The 26,576-nt window shown below is 32.4% G+C and overlaps 1 protein-coding gene across 4 annotated transcripts in view; it reads left to right on the forward strand.

Moving 5' to 3' along the window:
- Positions 1 to 8,236: 8,236 nt before the first annotated feature.
- Grip (Glutamate receptor interacting protein) overlaps positions 8,237 to 26,576 on the forward strand; it is a 121,662-nt gene continuing 103,322 nt past the window's right edge. For 2 of the 4 annotated variants that reach the window (XM_081984989.1, XM_081984995.1), the window contains exon 1: positions 8,238 to 8,529. The gene's annotated coding sequence lies outside the window, so the exon portion shown is untranslated. Of the gene's footprint in view, positions 8,530 to 26,576 lie in introns of all 4 variants that reach the window. The other 2 variants (XM_081984990.1, XM_081984994.1) reach the window with 2 other exon arrangements.

A 26,576-nucleotide genomic window follows, 5' to 3' on the forward strand; every position in this document is an offset into this window, starting at 1 on the left:
GTCCCTTAGGAAATTTCTTTGCGCAAACAGGAATAATGATCATTGTAATAAAGCTGCAAAACTATCTTGAACATCATTAAAGCTTCAATTAATTGAAGGGATTCACGTTCATTAACAGCCACTTGGAGAATGAGGATATGACAGGTATAGGGAGAAACCTCCAAGTGTAACAAATCAAGAATAGTCGAGGACAATTAGGAAGGCAATGCAATTACTACGGGTCAGGATTATATTAAGACAAATCCAGGGCACTATTAGATTTCGATTATAATTAGCTTGGATAGGGTTGAGGTGTAATTGAATATTAAGTGCTAATTGCCTTTAGTTTCCGCGTTAAAACCACCAAATGTTAATAACGGCGAATCGGAGGGTCTGGTGGGTTTATTGGTTCATTTTGATAATAAGCAGTTGACAGCAATACTAATTTGAATTCCTTTAATATCCCTAAAGTAGGACTAAACTTGGTATGAAGTTAATTGAACATTGTGTTCACTAGATTATCAAAACTAGAACTTTAGAAATTTTTGCTTTGTTTTTAAGAAATAACTTTATAAAATAGTGAGTTTCACTTCACCTCTATTCACTTTTTACCATCTTTTTTATTTAGTGTCCCATGCGTTTTCAGCTTTTCATATCGATCAATCCACTCTCTCACATCTTATCTTCCTTTTTGTTCTTACCCTTTCCTCCCTAACATGCTTTACCTTCTTCTCCTACTCTTCATCGTTCACTGTTCTTACCATCACTATTCAAACCAAACTTTTTACGTCATTTCTTTTATTACTCGTTCACTCATTTTATTTTTAACTTTTTTCTGTTTGACATACAGGGTGGTCCAGTTTTAAATGTCAATAATTCACCAATCCATAGCCAATTAAAAAATAAAATGACAGGCATTATGTCATTTTTCTGAAAAATGTATTCTAAGTAAAATACAGTCCTTCAAATTTCTGTTTAAAAAATCAGTTTTTTGTCATAATTGTCAAACCGTTGGAGCAATTTTGATCAAATTTGGAACACTCATTATGAATGACGTTTGCCAAAATTCTCCAGTAGCCTAGATACAGGAAGATGGTTTTAATGTTTTTGCCTTCTAGGTCTCTAGATATTTTTCAAAAATTACGTGTTTTTTTTTAATTTCATTGTTTAATTATCTCCTATAAAATTCTGATTTGAAACTTCCTTTACGATATAATTCAGTTATTACTTTCAAAAACCCAAAACTAACCCAACCCAACTTAAAAATTGTCTTGGAATCAGAAAATTCACTTAAGAAGCTTAAAAAATTTAATTGTAGCTAGTTTTCATAGTTTCCAGGCAAAGTGAAAGACTAGTTTTGAAAATTGACTGAGAAAAGATAAAAATTGATTTCAGAAGCTTAAAAATTGTGTTGTAACCAGTTTTCATGGAAATTGAGAGACTTTAATATTGAAAATTGATTTATACTTGTAGACATAAAAACTACTTTTTCTAGAATTTTTGACTACAAATTCATACATTTAAACCTTAAAAATTGACTAGAACACCAAAAAGTGACTATGAACCAATGAAAAGTAACATCAGAAGCTTAATATTTGCATTTGAAGTAAGTTATCATAATTTTAAGGCAAATTTCAATATTTTAGTTTTGAAAATAGTATTAGATAGAGGACATTGACATTAGATTCATGAAAATTGTCTTGAAAACTAATTTTTGTTGCTTTTTACTTTGCTTTTAATTTTTTTAGAATTCTGGACTATTTTTAGTGTTTCAAAACTGCTTTCAGCTTGGAAAATCGAGTTTCAAGACTATCTTTACCAAGTTATTGACACAGAAAGCTTAAAAACAATTTTCACATTCTTCATAGACTTAAAATGGCATTCCGAGCTTTGTCACTATTCAATCGAAAAATTGAGTTTTTCTTAAAAATCTAGATTGTTTTTAGTGCTTTAAGGCTGTTTTCAGTGTCTCAAATCGAGCTTCAAGACTATCTTTACAAAGTTTTTGACTTATCAGGTCTAAAAGCCAATTTGTACACTGTCCACAGTCTTGAAAATGTTATTTCAAGCTTCTTCAGTATTAAATTGACTTCTACACTCATCATAGGTGCAATAAATTGTAGCATCTTTAAGAAATTTAGACTGTTTTTAGTGCTTTTTAAGACTGAAAAATCGAGTTTAAGACTTTTTCCAAAAGTCAAGTTTCTTCAGTAATAAAAGTAAAAAATTTTGGTATCAAATGCTACGATATTAGTCTTGAGAACTAATTTTTAGAAATGAAATAGTCCGAAAATTTAATTTACTTCTAGACTTGTTCCAGTCCAGAAAATTGAGTTGTACACCAATTGAAGTCCTGAAAATAGACTTTTGGACTCTCTTTAGTCCTAGTAAAGTCAGTTCTAGCTTTAAAAGTCAACTTTTAGATTATCTTTAGAAGTAAAAAATGAGTTTCGTGCACAATACAATCTTTGTCTTGATTTCCGGACTGTTTTTAGTTCTTGAAATCCAGTTTCAGACACTCGACCAGGATGGCAGTTTGAGAAAACAAATTATAAAACTATTCTTAGTAGTAAATAGCAAGTTTTTAGACTATTCGGTATAAATTTGGACTCTCACAAGTCTTGAATGTTCAGTTTTACACTATAAAACGATTTTTTAAATTGAAATTTGAAGGAATTTGAAGTTCCTTAGGAAACGTTTTTCAGAAAAATTACATAATGCAAGTCAACTTATTTTTTGATTGGCTATCGAATGGTGAATTATTGACACTTAAAACTGGACCACCCTGTATATCGAAATTCTTTTAAGAGTCTTTACTCATGATTATAGGACCTTGCCTGGTATCTTCTACCCCCCTCACATCCTTTCTCTTTTTCTCTTACTAACATAACCTGAGTTTTTCGTTCAAATTTGTTCAGAAATTTTGAAAAATTGCAAATTATATATTTAAATTTTATCACCCTGTAACAAAACAATGTTGTTTATACAGGGTGTCACAAACTGGTGTGCAAGTATGGGAAAAACGGTATGAGGTAAGAGTTGGTTGAAATATGGCAAAATTGGCAATTTGGAGTTTGACAAGATATTGAAAATTATACGAAAGTGGTTTAATGGGTAATTTCGCAAAAAAAGTGCAGCAGGAAAAATCGAATATGATAACTGGGCGACACGTGTTTCTTCCACAATTGTAAAGTTGTTGGTCGTATGTGATATCCATGTTTGTTTTACCACGTGCATGTCAGTTGGTTTCTGATTGGTTACATGCCTGATAAAGCCAACAAGCAGAAACACATTTCAAAAATTGCGTTTGTATTATATCTTTACGTTCATAAAAGTTAATACAATTTCTAGCTGCGCATTATACTTACCTATGCATAAACTAACCTTTTCCTCTGAAACGTTGCATCTGTCAGTCCATGGATAATATTTTATTAAAAACAGATTCAAATAGATTTTGTACATTCCTACACATTTTTTATTCGTACCACCAACAGTGTATTTTCAGTTACTATCGTAGGTAAAGCAAATTAATTTTAACTAATCCAGTTTAACTGATAATATTTTAAACTAAAAGTCAGAATATTCAGTTTTATTTCAATTCCTGTGTGGAAAGTTTTGGTATATATCCAGAATACCCAACTAGACTAGTTCGGTAAATGGCTAATAAAAGTTTTACGAGATTAACTGGTTCAAATGAACCGTGTTTATGGATACACGTCGATTTAACACTTTCAAAAGTAACGCCTTGCCAGTTGCTGTTAATGTATCTTTACTGACTAACGTTGTTTAATGGGAATTTTCTCAGTTAGTCACACGCTTTCCAGTCAGAATCAATGACATACAGTATTACACACGATTACAGGTTTAAATTCCATTACTACCCACCAGTTTGGACGGTTTACGTGAAATTTCCTACCTTTTACTGTCTCCTTTTTGCCGTAATAGTCGATTTAATAACGTACCTCTGCATGGGAATTTGCTCATATAAAGCCCCTACCAGACTGGATGTGTGCTTAATAGCTGATAGTTTTCCAGGCGCTTCAACTTTATCGCCGATTAATTTCCGAGTGAATTATAAGCAATTTATAGCCCGCTGGGTCTTATTGTTTTATGGGAATTATCTATATAAAAATTTATGAAGTCGTTCTCCTATCAGATCGCTATTTAACGTCAATGGTTTCTGCGCTTTCCAGAATTGGAATTACGTGAAATCAATAGTTTATTATTTAACGAGCACGTAATGTTAGCTATTACTCATGAAGATGAGAGTTAGTTAATCGTCGAATCAGAAAAGGATTGATGGTTTAATTTTTTCTTTCTCGTTCATCCGCTTTAATATGTCAAAAAACTATTTGAGTAAAAAAGAAATTAGATTTTTTCGGTTTTTGTCGGATATCTCCGGATGTAATGAAAATTTTACCAAATTGTAGACGTATATCAGGAATTTTCAAGGAAAGGTGCCGTTTTAAAAAGTAATGAATTCATTCCATACTTTATGTATAACAAATGGGACCTAACCTAACCTACAAATGAAATTTGACGAACTTTTTGTGTTCTAGAAAGTCAACAAAAATCACTCTTTAGTTGATCAATGTTTTGTTGAACATTTTTTAAAAATGGTTCACCAATTATTCAGCAAAATATATTCGGTTGAATTAAACTGTTATAAAATATGAATTATTAAAATATGAACCAAATTAAACTAAAGTTTCAGTTCAAATTTAGTCAACGTTGCCTTTTTCCAAAATCTAGCTAAAATCGCAATAACTAACCTGTTTTGTGTGTTTTTAAGAAATGGTGGCATGATAATGCAAAAAAACTTTTGAAGCATTTATTACTTGAAAGCAAGTTTTATTGCTCCATCCGCAGTGATAAACGTGCATTAATACGCAAAAAGGAAGAATTTATTCCATATAGCAGTATGCAACGTTGTTAAACGACAAACCCAACACACTATACATTCTGGCGTGTTTAATGCGGAATTCTGCACCCTCATCTCCATTTGCTGAAAAGGCAAATTGCGTAATTTAAATTTCAGATATAGCTATAGTTGCCGCTATATGCGGTATACAATTCGCAGCCGCTTATACAATAATTTTAGACATGCACACAACAACAAAATTCCAGATTTACCCAATGTTATACCGCAAATTTGACGGCCCTAAGTCCAAACAGCTATAATTCTTTTTTTATCTCAAGCTTTTATTGAGCTTTCCCTAATAATCCGACGAATGTGTGGTATATCTTTCAATGACAACACTCTAAGGGCTTTTTCGGGCATACTCCTACATTAATTCCGCTCAATTTATAATCCCCCAATCTTTGTTTTATCACGCAAGCAAAGAATTTATTTAGATCCGTCTTAAGGTTTAACGGGGCCGATAAATAAGGGTGGCTCAACGCATATAAGGGCGCTTAAATGACCTTAGAGGGTTTTTTTTAGAGAACGCATGAAGATAACGTTGATTGAGTGAAATGGACGTTTTGGGAGATCATAGAAGATTATAGGGTTCCTTTTTTCTTTACTCAGAAATTATATGGGGATAAGGGGGTAGTTGCAGAAACAAAACTTAATCGTTTTATGAGAGTCTGTTATTATCTTTAACCCCCCCATTTGCACCGTTGTACTTTAGACCGAATTAAAGCTAAAGCTTGGTTTTGCATGTGACAGAATGAATAGAAATGACTTATTACTCACGGGTAGGTAAGGGTGTTATTAACTATTCAAAACTAGAAGTATTTTATTAAACAGTAGTATAAAAACCATTTTCCAGAAATGGAAGAAATATGTCAGAAGAAACTGACTGAAGCAGTTCCAGAAAGTAAGTGTTTTTAGCCGATAAGGCATCCAGTTGGTTCCTGAGGAATGAAAACTGCATTACTGATGTTTTGTAAGGTAGTTTTCACGTTTTTATGAAATCAATTGGGTTAATATGACCATTTAGAAGTTTTCAAGGTTTTGATAGGTATACCTAGATGATAATAATATAATAGAGATGGAAAATTCTGAGAATCTTATTTTTGTATATTAATTTACGCTATTTTAGGGGAATTCAAGAGATTTAAAAACAAAAGTGCTCATCAAAAACAAAAACTCAGACAATGAAGTGGAAAAAAAAATTGAAATTATAAAATGACAAGTAGATGTGTTTCTTAGAGTAACTACACTATTGTTTCTCTTTACAGCTTTATGGAGCCAAATCTGACAGTTCTGACGTTAAAGAATAGTTTTATACTTTTCTTACGTCACCTGACAGCTGTCAAAACTTACCAGTGACCTGAAAGTATAAAATGTGAAATAGATGTGTTTCTTTGAGGAATTGCATTGTAAGTTCTGTTTACAGTTCTATGGAGCCAAATTTGTCAGATCTGACGTTAAGAAACACTTTAATATGTTGCTTGCGTCACATGACAGCTGTCATAACTGTTAAAACTCACTCACCAGTGACCTGAAAGTATATAATGTGAAAAAGATGTGTTTCTTAGAGGAATTGCACTGTAAGTTGTGTTTAAAGCTCCTTGGAGACAAATTTTACAGTTGGGACGTTAAGGAACACTTTAATACGTTGCTTGCGTCACGTGACAGCTGTCATAACTGTCAAAACTCACTTACCAGTGACTTGAAAGTATAAAATGCCAGATAGATGTGTTTCTTTGAGGAATTGCTTTGTAAGTTGTGTTTACGGTTCCATGGAGCCAAATTTGTCAGTTCTGCTTGTTTATGCTCGTTTCCCCGACACTTCAAAGTCGATTTCAAGTACAACTTAGGCTAAGTTGAGGTTTGAATGTGACAAATCAGGTGTATAAATAAATATAAATAACAGTCTAAACTAAACTTATCTGTCCTTAAACTCAACTTAGCCAATGTTGGGAAAACAGACATTAAAGCCACAACTGTCATATTTTGCTCTATAGAACTATAAATGCAATGTATAGTGTCATTTATCGACGCGGTAGAACTATTTTGGATTGATAATTTTGCGTCAGAGCTGCGTGACTTTTGACAGATGTCAGGTGACGTAAAAAAGTGTCTATTAATCTCACACTGTTAAATTGAACTCTATGGAGCTGTAAATACAACTTGCAATGCTAGTTATCAAGAAAATACAACTAATCTGCGTATTCCAGTTGTATGTTTGCACTGAATCAGTTTTTACAGTTGACAGCTGTCAGGAGACGTTAAAGACATATAGAAGTGTCACTTAGCCTTTCAAATGTCAAATTTGGGGCTTTATTGAGGTGTAAATAGGTATAAGGTACAATTGTTTTGCATTTGATGAGTTTTATCTCACTGCTGATTGAGTTTTAATAGTTATATCAAGTGTCGCCTGACTATAAGCCACGCAGTGAAGTGTCATAACTGTCAAATTTGACATTTTAAACTATTACTTATAGTCACAACTGTAAAATTTAATTCCACAGAGTTACGAATAGTAAATGCATTTTGACGTTGCCAAAATGACGGAATGTTTGAATCTTCGCTTTGGCAACGTCGATTTGAATGTAATTTTCAAGATTTTCCACGTGAAAAAGTTGTTTTAGGGTCTGAAAAGTATCATTCACAGATAAATATAGATAGAGATATAACCAAAAGATACTGATTTGTTTTAAAAAAGTATTTTTGCCCTTTAGAAACTAAATAATACCATCAACAAGCAAAAATCTAATATGGCGGCTATAACTATTTACAAAGTTATCATCCATATCTCAAAAACCAATAGATGAGATGACAAAAGATTTTTTTTTCTACTTACCAGAAAACGGAGACAGAAAACTTTCCTCATCTCTAGGAAACTCTGTCTGGGGACTCTGTAGCCGTTATGGTCACCAGGATCCCAATATCCCCAATTAATGTAAAACCAGTTTGGGACACACTGTACATTCAAAATCTGAACTAGTTACTAAAGTGAGTGAAAAAAGACGTTCTTTGACATCTGAGAAGTATTCACAGATATCCTTGAAATTAATGTGACAAATTCGAGGCCAAAACTCTTCAAATAACTGCAAACCTCATTTTGTTCCTCCATCCGAGACCCATTTCGAACAGTTCGCGAACGATTAAAGCCGTTAATTAAAATCCGCGCTAATTTCCCGCGACGTCTAATTAAACCACAAAAAAAAACTGGCAGAGAAGCCGAGAGGTAATGACCTTATTCAATACAAAACGGTCGCAGGCCGTCGTCTCTCCTTTTTATCCAAGGATCGAGTCGACTTTCTCTAAAACTGGCCCGTCATTCGCATCCAGAAATCCCATCCAGAGTCCCGACAAAGACGATCGGTCGTCGTTTTCAGCATCCCCCTCAAAATGCAGCAGCGGAGTTTCAGTCTTTGATCGGTCGCGGTTCGGGCAGGGTTTCGGCGTAAGCCATCATGAGGAATCGTCCGCGTAAACACGCGCCAATCACTCACTTTTTCCTATAGTGATGTAGTTCAAATATTTTTTTGTTAAATTGTGGTGCTCGGATTGTTGTGTTGTTTGTTGTAGTTTTACTAGACTAATTGTTGTTAATTAAAAAGGATTTTATTAATCACCAGTTTTCCAACACTCTGGTATGTGATTTTTGTCATGTTACGGTAATTTATTCTACTTACAACGATATTGTGATTAATTCACTTTTAATTGCCGTTTAATTTGGGTGAACGAATAGTTTCATTAAAATTACATGAACTGACATCGAAGGTGGTCCAGAATTTTTACATCATCAACAATCATATTCTAAAAAATTTTGAAATTACAGTACAGTGTGAATCAAATTTGAATTTCTTTGAAGTTACTTATTAAGTCAATTTTTTCTTCAGTTTCAAAAATATACTATAAGTATTGTAGAAAATGATACACATAAAAACCTTTAAAAGTGCGGTTGTCAAAATTTTGTACAAAATTTTCCTTCTTGATTATCCATATTTGTCTGGTTTTAAGCATTTTCTCAGGTTTCTCTTATTATTTTTGCCACTTATTTCACCGCGTTCCAATAATTTTTGTCTTCTTCTTAATTTCTTACCGTTTTTCAATTTTATTTACTTTTTGTTTATTGCAAAGTAAGATTTTCTACGTGAGTGTTTATTCATAATTATTAACTGATAGACATAACTGATGTATATTTTTATTGATCTTAATTAATATCAGATTCTAATTTTCATTCTTTCTTCGCTTATTTCTTGTGGTTTACATTGTTTTAAAATAAAGAAACAAAGTCTAATTCTATAAGGTTGCCATATAAACTAAGTTAAGTAATTAAGAGGTTTGTTCAGGGTTTATTAAAGCAGTAATAATTGTTGAATGCTACTAAATTCGAATTTTGCTTATAATAATAATTCTCAATGCTTATGGTAAACCCCATCAGGCTGGAAATGATTTTCATGTAAATTTGGCTCTTAATTATAAATTATGTACACTTTTTTCCCAATAAGGAAACAAATGTATAATGGAAATCTAATTCACAAAAAATTGCTTTATGAATATTTTAAATCAAACATTTAAAAGGTTAATTAAAGGTTTTTGATGCCAATAAAGTCGTATTTTGTTTAAATCCCATAAGGCTATAAACTACTTTCATACTAATTTGATCTAAACTTTTTTACATAGACAAAATGCACATCATCTACATATTTCTTATGTTATTCTTATTATTGTAAAAAAAATGTTTCTAGTTAATAAAATTCTTACTCAAAATGGAAGAAAAAAATACAATATTGTCATATGAATCTTTGAAAGTTTTCAATTTTTATGGTTTGATTTGCAATATTTATTAAATTTTGTATATGGTTTTTTCAGAATAAAAAATTATGTAAACTAGTTTGATATACTCTGAATTATTTGGAAATATCTTGCACCATAATATCAGTAGTTTCATTGTCACTACAGTAAATCTACTGTAGTTGGCGATTACGTCATCCTGTACGCCGTTACATTGAAACTAACTTATGTCACAGTTTAAAGAATAAATATATTGTGCTTAGGTCCAGGACAACTTCTGTACAGCTTTCTACTCATTTATGTCGTACTCTCGGTGAATAAAAATATTTTCAATTTTCAATCATAAATCAAGTGATGAAATTAAACAGCTTTATTTTTATTGGTAAATATATAATTTGGCAACATTTTTATGGTGAAAGTCTGTTTAGACATGTTTTTTTAGGTTAGGTTATCGATCATCGAAATACGAATTAGTCTAGATTATTACGTCAACACAGATGATGACGTTATTGCCATTTGCCTTGGTTTTGACTTTACCAATATTGTCTTGTTTTTTAAATATTTCCTTTCGTTATGTTTCTATAATAATTTTGTGATATTTCACCTACTGAACTGACTTTTGGGTTGTTTTTATACCGGATATTACAGAATCCGCATTAAAAATATAACAAACAATAAAAATTAAAAGCACAAAGCCCAACAACCCATTAAACTTTCGATAACCGATTTTGGTCTAAGCCATATTCACATATATTACCTACAAAATCAGATTTAGAGTTCTAACATTATTTACTTTGCTGAAAGCATCAAATGCAGTTTGTTAACTACGGGTAATATTATTGAGGTCATATTGATATATGCTCTTCAAAATTAACCTACAGTTAAGTAACCTTCACATTCTAGAAAAAAACATTATTGCATTTAATTGGGTTTCAAGAAGACATCAATCAACCAATTATGCGATTATTATGCCTTACAGTCCTATTGTTAGCAAATTCGCTTGAGTTAAGGAGGCTATTGTTGTCCAGTATAATGCCTCAAGAATCGTCTCATTGAGGTAATTTTGAGCATTATTATCCCATAGTTAATTAAAAAGGCCTTAATATTACTTTTTGGAGTTATAGTACAGAAGAAAAAGCTTCATTCTTTACAAAAAAAAAATTAGAATAAACTTAAAGACATAACCGAGAGGACGTCATGAATTATTCCTCAAATAAAACAGCAATTTCTTTCCCTCTCTCGATTTAATTTCTTTCCTTCAGGTGCCCTTAGTTAATTCTCAGGCTTTCCATTTTTGTAGGTACTTAATTGAGGTAATTGTTTTAATATTTGTTTGAAACTTTTAAGTGTTTTTTTGTTATAAAAGTGTTCCAGCAGATTTTTACATAATAATATTTTGTTTACTAGGTCATAGGGAATTCATTTATAGGGTTTTGTCAAATTTGATAGTTTTCTTTCTATCAAATTATGTCCTAAATTGCTTTTTGTTTTTTTTTTAAATCTTCTCGTTGTCTTAAGTCTTGTTTACTGTGAGATCGCACGTCTTTGAGCCTCTGTCACTCTCTAATGACAATCAAGGATGTTTATTTTTTCTCGAAACATCGGACAGCTGTTCTTCAACTAGAAAGGAACGTATTTATTTTCGGCTCTCAGACAACCATAAGGTTTTTTTTAATGTGATGGCAAAACGCTTAGTGGGGCAAGCAGTGGAACGAACTGATGGATTAGAGAGGGCCCAAGGTAATTTTCTTCACGAAGAATTTCTTCTTCGTTTAATTGTCAGCAATTTAACGAGACTATTACGTTTCTTTTTATTTTTTAGTTGTTAATAAATGCTTTTTACCACAATCAAAACATGACGTCTGAAGCATTGTTTTTAAATTTAATTTGCGCAAATAAATTCAAAAAACAGCATATTATTTTGTGGAATACATTTTTATTAACAAATTATTAAAAGCCGGTACATTCATATCCGGATAAATTCACTAAAATCAACGTTGCCAGAGTCAAGACTCTTGATTCAAGTCATTTTGGCAACGTCGAAAAGCTCAGGAGAAATATTTAATTCGTGTGGTTGGAATAACGTGAACCACGTACTCAACTAGCTATGACGTTTAATGACAGGCTTATAGTCACCTGACAACTGTCAAAACTTATTAAATAGTGCCGTGAAACTGCAAATAGTCAGGTCTCATTGATGAATCAATTGTTATTCGTGACTCCGTATTAAATTTGGAAGTTGTGACGTTAAATGACGTTAGATTTGACAGTTATGACACTTGACAGCGTGGCTTATAGTGAGGTGACACTTGATATATATTTTATACTTTCAAGTCACTGGTAAGTGAGGTTTGACAGTTATGACAGCTGTCACGTGACGCGAGAAACATATTAAAGCGTCTCTTAACGTCTTAACTGTCAAGTTTGGCTCCATGGAGCTGTAAACACAAGTTACAGTGCAATTCCTCAAAGAAACACATCTATTTGGCATTTTATACTTTCAGGTCACTGGTTACTGTGAGTTTTGACAGTTATGACAGCTGTCACGTGACCCAAGCAACGTATTAAAGCATCTCGACTCCAAAACTTGGCTTCATGGAGCTGTAAACACAACATAGAGCGCAATTCCTCAAACAAACTCATCTATTTGGCATTTTATACTTTCAGGTCACTGGTTAGTAAGTTTTGACAGTTATGAGAGCTGTCACGTGACGCAAGCAACGTATTAAAGCGTCTCTTAACGTCTTAAGTGCCAAATTTGGCTCCATAGAGCTGCAAACACAACTTAAGTGCAATTCCTCAAATAAACACATCTATTTGGCATTTTATACTTTCAAGTCACTGGTAAGTGAGTTTTGACAGTTATGACAGCTGTCACGTGACGGAAGCAACGTATTAAAGCGTCTCTTAACGTCTTAACTGCCAAATTTGGCTCCCTGGAGCTGTAAACACCATTTACAGTGCAATTCTACAAAGAAACACATCTATTTGGCATTTTATACTTTCAAGTCACTGGTGAGTGAGTTTTGACAGTTACGACAGCTGTCACGTGATGGAAGCAACTTATTAAAGCATCTCTTAACGTCTTAACTGCCAAATTTGGCTCCATGGAGCTGTAAAAACAACTTACAGTGCAATTCCACAAAGAAACACATCTATTTGGCATTTTATACTTTCAAGTCACTGGTGAGTGAGTTTTGACAGCTGTCACGTGACGCGAGGAACATATTAAAGCTTCTCTTAACGTTATAACTGTCAAATTTGGCTCCATGGAGCTGTAAAAACAACTTACAGTGCAATTCCACAAAGAAACACATCTATTTGGCATTTTATACTTTCAGGTCACTGGTGAGTAGGTTTTGACAGTTATGACAGCTGTCACGTGACACGAGCAACGTATTAAAGAGTTTCTTAACGTCCCAGCTGTGAAATTTGGCTCCATGGAGCTTTAAACACAACTTACAGTGCAATTCCACAAAGAAACACATCTATTTGGCATTTCACACTTTCAAGTCACTAGTGAGTGACTTTTGACAGTTATGACAGCTGTCACGTGACGCAATCAACGTATTAAAGCGTCTTTTAACATCTTAAGTGTCAAATTTGGGTCTATGGAGCTGTAAACACAACTTACAGTGCAATTCCGCCAGTTAGCAACTATTTCGAAATTTATAGTTTTAGGTCACTGCTGAACGGGTTTCGACATGACAACTGTCACGTGACTCAAGAAAAGTATAAAAGTATCTCTTTTAATGTCAAAACTGTAAAATTTGCCTCCATGGAGCTGTAAAGCCTGTGTGGTTCCTCCAAGAAACACATCTACTTGGCAATTTAGTAACCAGTAACTATCATTCACTTTTCAATAGTAACTTTTGAAAGATATACAGCGTAACGTTTTCTGGACACTAATCATTGATTAATTTAAATCACGTTTTGACTGTGACCTTATAGCGCCCTAAGTTCTAAACTAATGTCAAAGTCAAAGTGGATGAAGTTAATCAGTGATTAGTGTTCAAAAATGCTTTTAGTGCAATCGGGGGTTAGAATATGTCCGAGATTAACTGTATTTGATGAGTTTAAGGCTGTCGGAAGTTCTGCACGTGGTTTATCAACTTTAATTGGAAAAGTTACTTGAACTATAACCTTAACCGCTAAACCGATACTGGATGACATACAAGTTATCCTGTTTAATCATCCTTTAAATGAGTTTAAAGTCGTTAGAAATTCTTCTAGAATAATAATTAATTGCAGGTTGCAAACATCAAACGAGTAATACATGTGTCAAGAAAAATTCCAAAAGCTATGCTATCGGATCAAAAGTAACGGTGTAAGCTATTGAGTTAAATATAACCAATCACCCTGTACATGTTTTACCATTTTTTTCCTGCACAAACGGTCAAAAGTTAGAAATTTATTTGGGTTAGTTAATCTATTTAGAAATCACAAAGTTTAATATTATTATACAGAGTGTTCTATTTTGGTAGAGTACTTATCATTACTACAAAAACTGAAAGTACTGCTATCTGCAGAATATTTTAAATGAACGACACCCATTGACTGATTGACAAAATTCCAAAATTTTCCAAATTTTTCGTATTATTTCTGAATGTCCGTCAAGTTTTCTGTTTTAGGCTAAACTTGGTCAGTTTACTGAAAATAGTCTGATTTATATAGTAATTACCACTATATTAATTCTTTCTGAAATATGGTAAAAATATACATATTTGGTTTGACAGGTGGTTGTTTACTTACACACAACCAGAATTTCCTCTAATAAAAATCTTAACATATTTTGATGTTAACTTGATAAAATCCACGTTGCACGCTCATTGAAATTGCTTAGCCGACTGAATTTCAGCATTTTCCGCTTTAGCACAAAATTTAAAATCCTACAAAATGGCGCTCAACAACTGCACAATGGACTGCATGTATGAGCATGCACTATACGTTTTATCGTTTAGATGACCGACCGAAAAGCTTGTATAGAAAGTGTGTATAGCTTTATTAACTTTTGTGTTGTTTCCACGTTTTAAGTAAACTGTGATATTTTATTAAATCCTAACCAGCGCTCGTTTCCTGAAACCCTGAAAGCTCCCCATTTCCATGTTAATTGTTAAATGTATCCGTCAGGACTGGAATGAATTACCGTAATTCAGGGGTTGCGGTTAGTTTAGGGAAAATTCGATTAGAATGCCATTCCTTAAATAATTTGAAACGCTTTATGTATCTGATTATTGTTTAGCCAAATTAGTGTGTTTTATGTATGACCCTAGCAATATTCGGTATTTTGCATGAGTATGCAAAGTTTTTCCAATGTATTTCGGTTAATATCTATGCAAAACAACCCCAGAATAACCAATTATTATGCTATTTCGTCGCGCTCGGGTTCGACCCGATGCAAATTTCGCGGATTAAGATTTAATCTTGATAAATTTGTGTAAACTATTGTTTCATACGTTTGTCTCCTATTTAGATCCGCCCGATTTGCATAAAACACAATAGAGCCTCGTCTCGTTTCAGAATTATTTGCAAAACAGTAGCGAGTCTACTTTACAAGTTCCAACATGACGGTTCCCTATAGAAAGTTCGTAATCGAGTTGTTTCCCTGATAAATTAACGGGTGCATTCGCGTCACTCTGTTTTCGTGTTGCTGTCTTGGAAGATTTAAAATTTGCCTCGCATTTTTCATGGCTTTAATTTTAAATGAAGGCAAGTTTTCAGGATTTGAGGGCGACCCCGTCTCACTTAATATATGTGGGAAGTTTCTGGGCGATAATTGCTTTTTAATGATTAACGGAGAGAGTTTGAGACGTTTAATTACTATAAACTTTTTAAGTCCATATGATCGACAAACAGAAAATTGTAAAGTAGTAATTTTTTACTTAAAATTAATTAAGTTTCACATTGTTTTTGATCTAGGTGCATTATATTTTAGTTAAAGGCCTTTCATCCAGGTTTAAGGGTGTTTGGTTTTTCAGAAATAGATGTAGATGTTGTTAACAATCATATAAGAATTATCTATCAATTTTACGAATTATTTGAAAGAGTTATGAGTTATAATTAATGAATGGTCCGCTCTATAATTTTTTTTTTCAATATGCAAGATTTGTCAAAAAACATTTTTTTGTTGTAAAAATATTTGCAGAATTTCTAGCACATTCCGAAAATAGTTAAATATACCGGGTGATCCATTAGAAAAAACACCAAGGAAGATTAGGAATATTTTGGTACTAATTTTTGGATTCAACTTTTTAAACTACATCAGATGGCTATTTCAGTTTTTTTAATTACATACAGGAAAGCCCAAAAATGGGGGTGAAAGAATGCCTGAATTGGACAGTTCCCACTTTTACAGTTCAAAGCTTGTTTTCGCTGATAGTTACAAAGTTGTACAATATATGAAGGTGAGATGACCCTTAAAATATCCTCTTTTGATCACCCTATATAATGTCTCTACTGAAAAAGTCAAATAGCTGACTTATTAAGTAATAAAGACAGATTAGACTAAACTACTGTCTCAATTTACTAGTTTCCATTTTAACGATCAAAAACTCACTCCCTTTGACTGTTACAGGGTGGTGCAATATACCAATTTGTAGCCTTTAAAATCCTTTTTTGATCACCCTATATGATGTCTATAAAGAAAAAGTCAAATACCTGACTTATTAGGTAATAAAGACAGATTAGACTAAACTACTGTCTCAATTTAGTAGTTCCCATTTAACGATCAAAAACTCACTTCCTTTGACTGTTACAGGGTGGTGCAATATACCAATTTGTAGCTTTTAAAATCCTCTTTTAATCACCCTATATAATGTCTATAAAGAAAAAGTCAAATACCTGACTTATTAAGTAATTAAGACAGATTCGAGTAAACTACTGTCTCAATTTACTAGTTTCCATTTTAACGATCAAAAACTCACTCCCTTTGACTGTTACAGGGTGGTGCAACATACCAATTTGTAGCTTTTAAAATCCTCTTTTGATCACCCTATATGATGTCTATAAAGAAAAAGTCAAATATCTGACTTATTAAGTAATAAAGACAGATTAGACTAAACTACTGTCTCAATTTACTAGTTTCCATTTTAACGATCAAAAACTCACTCCCTTTGACTGTTACAGGGTGGTGCAATATACCAATTTGTAGCCTTTAAAATCCTTTTTCGATCACCCTATATAATGTATATAAAGAAAAAGTCAAATACCTGACTTATTAATTAATAAAGACAGATTAGACTAAACTACTGTCTCAATTTACCAGTTTCCATTTTAACGATCAAAAACTCACTCCCTTTGACTGTTACAGGGTGGTGCAATATACCAATTTGTAGCTTTTAAAATCCTCTTTTGATCACCCTGTATACATGGTGTCCCACTACACAGTGACAATGTTCTATACCTCTACTCACTGACGTATTTACATACAGGGTTGTCAGTCATTTAAAAATTAAATTACAATGCAGAGAGATGTTACAAAATTTTTGAAAACAGCAAAAAGAAATTCAAGTTTGGCAACTATGCATTAATTTATACAGAAGGTTCTCTTAACTAACACTGTATTATAAAATTTATTATAATTAATATTTGCAGAGGTTATGATAATAACATAAAATAACATTTACTTAAGCTAGTATTTTCATATGCAAATTAAATAATTCGTTTGATAGTTATGTATTAATCAATTTCAAATTTGCATTTAAGCTAAATTATTAATTAACTTGTAGGACGTTAAAAAATTCAATGAGTGGCAAATAGCCAGGTGGTGCGAGAATGGAAAAAAACCCAAGCAATGGAAAATTAATCTGGAAATTCCCTGTTTTAAATTTAGCCCTCCTTTAGGTAAGCGATACACATAAATTGGCTTTTGTCAGTCAGTTTGTGAGGGGGGTCCGGGGTAGATTTCAGGATTTCCAGAACCCGGTTTGTCGGAAACTCGATCCGGATCCACGTCATTTAGAATCGGAGATGGAACTTTGATATAAGATATCGTTTTATCTGTGTTATTTCGGTGTAGTTTTCTTATTTTTCGCCCGTTTCAGGCATTAGAACGCTCTTCAATTCTGTTATTTCAGTCAGTACAGAGTGGAAGTTTTCTGGATTAGAACTTTCATAAAGTGACGTACCTTGTACCGTTTCGTTGATAATGTTTATAGACGTTTTGGTTTCAAATTTTTACCGAATTTCTATCTGAAAAATATTGCTATGAAACGAATTTTCAGTTATTTGGTTGTTACCCTGCTTTAATGAGTTTATTTCATGTTACCCCTAAATTGAAATTGTTTGTAGAAATGTTCTCGCAACTGCAGAAAGCCCGCATAAATAGCTGGAGGGTAACGCAATTTAACGAGATCCTTTCAAAGTCATGTGATACTCCCATTTATTGCTTATCCACGGTCTCATGACGTGTTTATACTGAATGTTTCAAGAAAAAGCACCAGAGTTTTTACTGATTTTGCTTTAAGTTCTACGGTTTCAAATGTGACTGTATTAATTTAATAAATTTAATTCTGTCAAATGACACTTGATTCTCATCTAAAATGGTACTTTTCAGTATTTGGTTTACAAACTTCTAATTTTGGGTTTGGCAATGGCTGTCCATGTTCTAACAGTCATGTCACTTGTTTTGGTTTTTTTTTTAAGTTACGAGTAAATTACTTATTACAAATATTGTGTTTCTGGCAGTGTAAATTTTGACACCGCTTTTCTCCCTGACTGTACCAAAATTTGTAGTGTTTTTTCAGGGTATTGAATAGGAAATTTAATGAGGATTCCAAAAATGTGCTTAAAACAGTCATTTTCTTACTCCAAGTGGGTTTTAGAGGCAATTTTGTCTTTGACTGTCCTTTAAACCGTTTTCAAATTTCAGACCACAGATGATTCAGATTCAAATGATTTAAATATTTGTTACACCAAATCAGTTTTTGAAAGAGACTAGAAATGTTCCTAATCAACTCTTTAACCTAACACCGTGAGATTGCAGGGCCGTTTTTGCTTTCAGTATACAGGGTGTACAACAAAAAAGTATGGAGGATTTTTCAGATAGAATTTTTTACTCTACACGATTGGAAGGAGGAGTTTAAAATGGTTTCTCAGCTCAAACTAGCATTTTTGTCTACTTTCAACCTGGAAAATGTTTATTTTGCTCTAACACGGTTTTGGAAGTGACTTTGAAAATATGTCATTTGGTGCACAAAAAAGACACCAAACTCAAGCAACAAACAAAGTTTTTTTATTTGAAACTCTAGAAAATATGGTTAATCTAGGTTTTCCTAATTAAATTATTTAATTGGATCAGACAGGAAATAATCACTGAGAAGTTAATTAAAGACCTTTGAGTGATGTGGTCAATACCCTGAATTAATTGAAAACTCATTAACCAATAAAGTAGTAGTTAAAGTGCAAAATGATACTAAAGCTGTAAGATTTCGAGGTTGTCCGTTACGTTTGTAAGGAAAGATAAAATGTCGAGAAAATAATTTTGACAAAACCAAACAAATGTGCTAAATTTGTTCTTTCAATGCTTAAATGTTTTTGATAGTTGCCACTTTAGTTGCATTTGGTGACCAAGTTCATTTCAGACCAAATTTGACTGGTTGAACTTAAAATTAAAAATACGAATAAAAATATGAATAAATTAATGGAAGTAAACCAAAAAAGTGTTTTGACTAAAATGCACTTGCAATTTAGATTTACACAGTGTATGCTATATAAAGAGCAATCTGTTTAACATGAATACTTGCTTGTAGTTGTTAAGATCAGGAATTATATCTACTCAAGTCCAAGTAGCTTTAATACTGTTAAAGCTGAATGATAAACAGGAACACGGTTGGTCATCTAATGGGCAAGATGCCAGAGGACATCGTGCACTATTAATTCAACCAACCCAACTTACCACCCATGAGAATTAATTTATTGCACCAAATAAACTGAGCATCTGTTCAGTTAATTGTACGTTTCAATCTCGGTTAAACTAATTATTTATTTAACTTTACAAGTTGAAATTAATAATTACAAGAATACAGCAAATATAACAATAGAATTTCGGAAAATAGATAGAAATTGATATCCTGAATTTTAAATTACTAACAGAGGCTTTATTATTAATTCATGCTAGTATGACAATAGAGTGGAAATATTCATTTATTAATATTTTTGAATTTTTATTAATTCATTTAATTGAATATTTCATATAGTTTTAATATACTGTTTTCTTTTCAGTATATTGGTTTAAAATTTATTAAAAAATATATTCTGTAGGAATAATTGAGAAATTAACAGCTGCATTTTCCTGTAAATCCACTAATTTATAATAATTGATCAATAATCCAACTGAAATCAATCTGCTAGTAAAACAAAATTATTTGAATTTCATTAAACTGAAGTGATAATTTAATCAGTTTTACAGTTATTATCAATTATTCATTAACAAAAATTGGAATGCTGGATTTGATGGCTGACGTGTTGTTATTTTGGAAAATTTGTAAATTATACATGGGAAACCAGTCGAAAAGGACATAAATCAGTAGATTAGTCTACCTATAATGTTCTTGTAAACTAATACATATAGAGACCCTTATGAAAATTTAATTGAGTTTCTTTAACCCGAAAAAAGTCTAATCTCCTTGGCAAAGTCCTAAAAAGTGACGTGTTATTGAAACATGACATGGGTTATAAGCCCTTGGGGGCTTTAGTCTCTCCCACATTTGCTTTTTACTTGTGAGGGTTGCAATGTTGTTATATTGAATTTTAATTAACGGACAATTTAATCAAACCTGTCACCAAATAATTACTAAAAAGTTTGCTATTAAAGAGGCTCATCACTATTGGTTTTTGAGATGATAAAAACAGTCATTTCAATTTTTGACAATTTTTTCATATTTTTCTAAAGATTTTCATGGTGACAGTTTTTGACAGACTTTTCCTATTTTAAACTGTCATCTTGTATAATTTTTGTATTTAATTATTGATTCCTTCAATGCTTCATGCGCAAACCCTTTTGCTGTTGTTGTTTGTTGTGCTTAAAGTGTAGTAGATTAAACATTTAATTCTACCAGAATTTCTGCAAAATCATCGAAACTAATATGTCTAATAAGCACAATTCGGCTTTGTCTCTATTGTTCGGACATTTCCGTAATTCATAAAATGTAATAATCGACTCATTCTGAGGCAAATCATCTTTCCAAGTACAATCCATTATCTCTTCGAGTATCGTTTATGAATTTAAGTAGTTTTGCATAACAAAGGTTCATTTCAAAACCGTTGGTGGCGTAGCCGTAATTTGTATACTGTCAGAACATAAAACAAGTTTTTGTTCCTTGTTTCCATGATTTTGATTGGGACGAAGCTATGGATAATTTCACAGACCGTTATTAATGACGTTATTTGACAAAAAACAAATGCTCATTGTTCTTTCCATCCTTAAGAAGATCAAAGTCTTTCTTGTTTTCCTGACTTTATATACGAAAAAAGTTCGATTAGAAGTTAGACTTAATTTAAAAATGTTTTCCTCGTAATAACATTTATTCCAGGAAAATGTTGATTACGCTTGACATACAAATAAATTAAGCTTCTTCTGTGAGCTCTTTTGTATACTTCTTGGCTAATGGAAGCTTATTTATGGCCTCGTATATCGTCTGGGTCTTGGCATAGTTGCGGTATTTAAAGTCAACCATTTCCACTTAAAATTGTACTCAGAAAGCTTCACTATTTTGTTTTAGTGATATTTTGAACCCTCGTTTTATAACGATGATTTATTGCACAGTTTTAATAGTTTATTATACTAAGACAGGCTCTCTCTCGTTCTTTATGATTAATGGATTATTTAAATCCAAATACTTTCGCAATTAGCGCTTTAAATTTTTAAATAGGCGGAGATTAGAAAAGGCGATATCGACGATCAAAAAGTTTAGAAAGTTTGTCTCTGCCTGGTTTCTCTTCTTTTTTTTTCTTTAAATGTTGCATTATGGAAATTTTATGTTGATTGGACACTGGAAAGTTTTTGACTTTTTTAATGTTCTTTTAAATTACTCTAAGTCAATTTGCAAAAATTAAGGGACAGTTTTACCAAAATATCTATATAGTATCTTAACTCTTACTAAAAAATTCAACTTTCGTTTATGAGACGACCTGTATATTATTACATCATCTGATTCAGCTTTTCATGACTTACTTTACAGCCTGTGCCAGCTATGTGCAGACGTATAGTTTCGGAGATATACAGGGTGAAAAAAGTTTGAACAGAAAATTGCAGCAAACTGATGGTCTGTAAGTTCAAAACCCAAAAATGGTACTATTTCAAATAAGACACCATGTATACTATTACGTGATTTGATTCAGCTTTTCATGAACTACTTTACAGCCTAGTATATCCTGTACAGGGTTTTTGTTTCAAGAAATACAAAAATAGAGTTAAATACGAAAGTTTTAGAGACTATTAGGTTTGACTATACAGGATGGTTCATAAATGCGTCGTAGATAAAATATTACTTTTCAAATATAACTATATTTTTTAATACATTTTTAGTTTCTCCATGGAATTTTAAAACTTGTCTTATACTTAAACCTAAGATTGTGTAATAATTTAATTTTTTTAAAAAAATATTTTTTTTGAAACTTTTATGTTTAACACTTTTTGTATTTCCCGAAACAAACGAGATAATGAACAACACAATAATTGACTCTTTAAATTGTTTTAATCATCAACATGGATGTCAATAAGGTTTAATTTAGTTTCTTATCACTGTTTGTCACAATGGTATATCCTGTTAGGACAGTAATACGTTCAAGGTAAATTCGACCTTATTGATAAGAGTTTTCTAAAATTCTTAGCTCAATTTTAATACAGTTCTTTGGAGTATTTTATGAATTCAAATTGAAAATACTCTCAATCATTGTCATTGAAATATCATATTCTATTTTCTTTCAAGACTCTGAATTTTAAAAGGTTTGAAAACTTGGAAATTTTAATTGAAAATTAATATTCCACGGAAATTATCAATATTGTACTACTATTTACTGTAGATTCATGCAAAAAAGGTACAAACAAATTTTCTGCAAAAAAATTTGGGAAGGAAATAATTATTCCGACAAGGTCTAACTTAATCCCGTTTCCGGATAATCGAGTTATAAAGATTTGGCAAATTTGGGAAATATTCACCGTCTTTCCCGACAATTTATGCAAACAGGTTAGCTATTAAATTTGTACGAGGTCCCCCGATTTCCCCTCAGGCACGCCCTTACTTAAAGGAAATACTCTTACTGAGGTGGTTACATTTGACTATGGTCCAAAGGAGGAAAATCAAAATGACCACGTCTTTATACACTAAACTTCTGAAATTTCCTTCCTTTGATTCGGTTTTAAACTCTTTGACTGCTTGCAGCAGTTAACTGGTATTTTCGATGCATTGCAGGGACGCTCGGCGTTAAATGGAAAACGATGTAATTAGAATTTGCCCTGCTGCAAACTCCTTTAAGGAGTATTGTAACTCCTCGAATCGGTTAATGGAAGTTGTTTAACTCGAATTCATTGCTCGTGAATTTGAAACTTTTGACTTTTGTTGTACGTTATCAGCGAGAATACTGTCCTAGCAACGTTTTGAGTGCTTTGTTAATTTAGTTTAATGTGTTCGAGATGCAACGGAATTCCTGCTTAAATTTAATAGAATGTGTTACAGGTCCGTTACTGACGCGTTTGATGTTAAGGAATAATTAATCTCTTAGAAGCTAAAGTTGGAATAATCATAGATGTCTGCTATTGCAAATTATTTAGTTGCAGTTATTTAGTTGCCGGAAATCAAGACAAAGATTGTATTGTGCATGAAACTCATTTTTTACTACTAAAAATAATATAAAAGTTGACTTTTAATGCTAGAACTGACTTTACTAGGACTAAAGAGAGTCCAAAAGTATATTTTCAAGACTTTAATTGGTGTACAACTCAATTTTCTGGACTGGACAACAAGTCTAGAAGTAAATTAAATTTTCGGACTATTTTATTTCTAAAAATTAGTTCTCAAGACTATTATTGTAGCATTTGGTACCAAAATTTTTTACTTTTATTACTGAAGAAACTTGACTTTTGGAAATAGTCTCAAACTCGATTTTTCAGTCTTAAAAAGCACTAAAAACAGTCTGAATTTCTTAGAGATGCTACAATTTATTGCACCTATGAGTGTAGAAGTCAATTTAATAGTGAAGAAGCTTGAAATAACATTTTCAAGACTATGGTCAATGGACACACTGGCTTTTAGGCCTGATAAGTCAAAAACTTTGTAAAGATAGTCTTGAAACTCGATTTGAGGCACTGAAAACAGCATTAAAATACTAAAAACAGTCTAGTTTATTAAGAAATACCCGATTTTTTAGCACTGAGGTGTCTAGAAGTCGATTTAATAGTGACAAAGCTTGGAATGCCATTTTAAAGTCTATGAAGAATGTAAAAATTGTTTTTTAAGTTTGTTATGTCAATAACTTGGTGAAGATAGTCTTGAAACTCGATATTCCAAGCTGAAAGCAGTTTTGAAGCACTAAAAATAGTCCAGAATTCGAAGAAAATGAAAAGCAAAGTAAAAAGCACGAAAAGTTCGTTTTCAAGACAATTTTCATGAATCTAATGTCAATGTCCTGCATCTAAGACTATTTTCAAGACTAAAATATTGAAATTTGTCTTCAAATTATGAAAACTTACTTCAAATGCAAATTTTAAGCTTCTGATGTCACTTTTCATTACTTCAGTCACATTTTGGGGTTCAAGTCAATTTTTAAGGTTTAAATGTATGAATTTGTAGTAACAAATTCTTGAAAAAGTAGTTTTTATGTCTACAAGTTAATTTTTAGTATTAAAGTCTCTCGATTTGCATGAAAACTGGTTAGAAACACAATTTTTAATCTTCTGAAATTTTTATCTTTTCTAATTCAATTTTCAAAACTAAAGTCTTTCAGTTTGTCTGGAAACTATGAAAACTGGCTACAATAATATTTTTTAAACTTCTTAAGTGAATTTTCCTTTTCCAATTTTTAAGTTGGGTTGGGTTAGTTTTGGGTCTTTGACCGTAATAACGTGTAATAAAGTGCTTGTTCCAAATTTGATCAATATTGCTGACAGTTATGACAAAAAACCGATTTTTTAAACAGAAATTTGAAAGATTGTATTTTCCTTAGGAAGCACTTTTCAGGAAAATGACATAATGAATGTCAACTTATTTTTTAATTGGCTATGGATTGGTGAACTATTGACATTTAAAACTGGACCACCCTGTATAATATAAAATAAGTTAGCTAACATGATAAAACATAGCATTATTGACCGATTAGTAACTTGAGAAATTAGTTTTCTCTACCTTAATGGTCATTGTTGACCGAGGTCAAAAATAGAGTCTAATCTCGATCTAGTTCTAGTCTGGCACAAACACAACAAAAAAGGAAATATTATTGACCTAGGTAAATAATAATGTCTATTACGACATATGAAATATGAAATATACTTGACTTGACAGAGACAAGTAAATATTAAGTTGTCTTTTCATGTTGTAGTTTTGTTGTTATGCTAATTTCTTTTAAAGTTTTAAATTGAAAACACTTTATTGGATAATTTCAATTGGGAGATCGTGATTTCTTCTCTGATAGTCAAAAATAGCTTCTAGGTGGTATTGAAATAAAAATCCTAAACCAATTCGCATTCGCAATCCATAAAATGTCCCACAATGTGTACCTACATGTACACGAGCGTATTTCCTGTAATGGGGACCATAAACTAAATAGTAGAAAACCTCGTTGTCTGAACCCGTGGAGAATATTGCCGTATATTACTTGGCGGTTATATATGCCCTGTCTTTGTATTAAGCGCAATTTTATCTAGATCGCGTTTCTGAAAGCGCACAGGCACACACACACAAAGGCTCCTTTATTAAACGGTCGAATAAGAAAAATGGTTTTTTAACTCAAAAGGAATCCGGGGCCTCCTCGAATAAATCATGGTCCGGGCGAAATTAAATCGCGATTTCGGTTAACAACATCGACATTGAATACAGATCAGACGGGTGTATCACTATCGAGAGGTGAAAAGGCCTTTTAGTTTGATCGTGTTTCCTTTGCCAATATTGACGGATTTATACTCTATTCAGTTTAAATTGAGCCGGGTGTTTCTGCCTGCGTGTATTCCCATTTGATGCTCAAACTGTTGACAATATCTAGATGGAGAATCAAAGTAAACTAGGATGACGTCACAGTCTTCATTCTTTAATCGTAGTGTTAAAAAACATATTATTGTACCAGTTGCCACTTTGCCTACAAAAAAGTTAAATAAACAGCGCGGTTCCGCTTGAGCTTTTAACGATTTTATTTTGGAGGGTTTCCAATTTCCGTCTTGTCTGCCAGTGTTCTTAATGGCGCTAGCGTTCTATCAGAAAAAAGTCCTGGTAAAGTCAGAAATTTACAACCCGGCGAATAGGGCAGAATATTAAGTTCTTAAGGCTTAAAAGTCCAGTATCACCTTGAATTTCATTAAAACTATGCAAGTTGAACATTTCCATACCAATTACTGTGAGTTATTATATGGCAAAAGTAAGACGGCATTACTTAACAGTGTACCAGAAAGGCAAATGTTTATTAGTTTATTCACGACCGGTATATTATGAAGGTTTAATACGTCTGTTTGGCGTGGATTAAAGACCTTCTAATACACTGTTGTCCTAGTAGAGTCAGTATTATTAACATTAACATTTATGTCAATAACAAATTTATTTTGGTCAGCAGTTTTCGAATCCACTTAATTTGGAGTTTCTGAAGAACTGCAGAGGCCAACAACTTTGCGGTCTTTAGCTAATACTTGTATTTTTCCAGTAATTGTCATTTTTCTGCACAATGAATCTTCAACCTCCGTTGCGCCTCATTCCATGTC

This window comes from Ips typographus, linkage group LG8 (assembly GCF_016097725.1).
Source record: "Ips typographus isolate SLU linkage group LG8, UJ_Ityp_2.0, whole genome shotgun sequence".
NCBI classification, from domain to species: domain Eukaryota; kingdom Metazoa; phylum Arthropoda; class Insecta; order Coleoptera; family Curculionidae; genus Ips; species Ips typographus.